The sequence below is a fragment of the Salmo salar genome, chromosome 08 (assembly GCF_965601325.2).
Source record: "Salmo salar chromosome 08, fSalSal1, whole genome shotgun sequence".
NCBI classification, from domain to species: Eukaryota; Metazoa; Chordata; class Actinopteri; order Salmoniformes; family Salmonidae; genus Salmo; species Salmo salar.
This window is the reverse complement of record NC_138298.1, coordinates 15,776,396-15,778,625: the sequence shown is the minus strand read 5'-3', so window position 1 is coordinate 15,778,625 and position 2,230 is coordinate 15,776,396.

Below are 2,230 nucleotides of genomic sequence, written 5' to 3'. Positions count from 1 at the left end.
GAAAGCTAATGTTTAAGTTCCTTGCTCAGAACATGAGAACATATGAAAGCTGGTGGTTCCTTTTAACACGAGTCTTCAATATTCCCAGGTAAGAAGTTTTAGGTTGTAGTTATTATAGGAATTATAAGACTATTTCTCTCTATATGATTTGTATTTCATATACCTTTGACTATTGGATGTTCTTATAGGCACTTTAGTATTGCCAGTGTAACAGTATAGCTTCCGTCCCTCTCCTCGCTCCTACCTGGGCTCAAACCAGGAACACATCGACAAAAGCCACCCTTGAAGCAGCGTTACCCATGCAGAGTAAGGGAAACAACTACTCCAAGTCTCAGAGCGAGTGACGTTTGAAACGCTACTAGCGCGCACCCCGGTAACTAGCTAGCTATTTCACATCGGTTACACCAACCTCATCTTGGTAGTTGACAGGCTTGAAGTCATAAACAGCGCAATGCATTGCGAAGAGCTGCTGGCAAAACGCAGTAAAGTGCTGTTTTGAATTAATGCTTACGATCCTGCTGCTGCCTACCATCGCTCAGTCAGACTGCTCTATGAAATCATAGACTTAATTATAACATAATAACACACAGAACCACGAGCCTTAGGTCATTAATACGGTCAAATCCGGAAACTATCACGTTCATTCTTTCAGTGAAATACGGAACCGTTCCGTATTTTATCTAACGGGTGGCATCCATAAGTCTAAATATTCCTGTTACATTGAACAACCTTCAATGTTATGTCATAATTACGTAAAATTCTGGAAAATTAGTTCGCAACGAGCCAGGCAGCCCAAACTGCTGCATATACCCTGACTCTGTTGCAGAGGTGACACATTTTCCCTAGTTAAAAGAAATTCATGTTAGCAGGCAATATTAACTAAATATGCAGGTTTAAAAATATATACTTGTGTATTGATTTTAAGAAAGACATTGATGTTTATGGTTAGGTACAAGTTGGAGCAACCTTTTTCGCGAATGCGCACCGCATCGATTATATGTAACGCAGGACAGGCTAGATAAACTAGTAATATCATCAACCATGTGTAGTTAACTAGTGATTATGATTGATTGATTGTTTTTTATAAGATAAGTTAAATGCTAGCTAGCAACTTACCTTGGCTTCTTACTGCATTCGCGTAACAGGCAGGCTCCTCGTGGAGTGCAATGTAAAGCAGGTGGTTAGAGTGTTAGACTAGTTAACCGTAAGGTTGCAAGATTGAATCTCCAAGCTGACAAGGTAAAAATCTGTCGTTCTGCCCCTGAACAAGGCAGTTAACCCACTGTTCCTAGGCCGTGACTTTCCTAGTTAAAAAATATTTTTATTTTTATTTATTTTTTATCGGCAAATCGGTGGCCAAAAATACCGATTACTGATTGTTATGAAAACTTGAAATCGGCCCTAATTAATCGGCCATTCCGATTAATCGGTCGACCTCTAGTGGAAACGTAGCGATCTACATGGGAGTTGTTAAAAGGGCGGAAGGATGTTGAGAAGTGTGGTGTCCAGATACAGGAAAAACTGGGACATGCTTCTGCCCCACTTAATATTTGCCCTGCGAGAAGTACCCCAGGCATCCACAGGGTTTTCCACATTCTAATTGCTGTACGGCAGACCATGTCGATTGATCCTCGACTTAGCCAAGGAGACCTGGGAGGCCCAACCCTGCCCATTCCGGTCGACGATAGAACATGTTACCCCTGATGCGGGACCGCCTGTCGGCAGTCTGGCCCATGGTAAACGAGCATATGGAGAAGGCGCAACAGACTCAAGGCTGGGCCTACAATAAGTCAGCGGCACCCAGGGAGTTCACCGTGGGAGAGAACGTTAAGGATACTCGTGCCCACGGCCAAACACTGCTTGCTGACACAGTGGAGGGGGCCCTACGAGGTAACGGAAAGGGTCTCACTGGTCAATTACCGCTGTCGTGTCTTTGGCATCATTAAAACTGAAGACTCATTTATCAAATAACACTCTGTAATTATTATTACGTTATTAAACTGATTAATCGTGTAACTGTAATTAACTAGGAAGTCGGGGCACCAAGGAAAATATTCAGATTACAAAGTTATAATTTTCCTAATATAACTTTCTGATATTTTAATATCTGATCAATTAGTCTTCTGATTAATGACGTATTCTTTACCTCACGTCAGTCTCAAGCCAAACGTCGTAAATTGTTGGTTATCTGCACAAACCCAGTCTTCACTATGAGTCATCCATACATCAA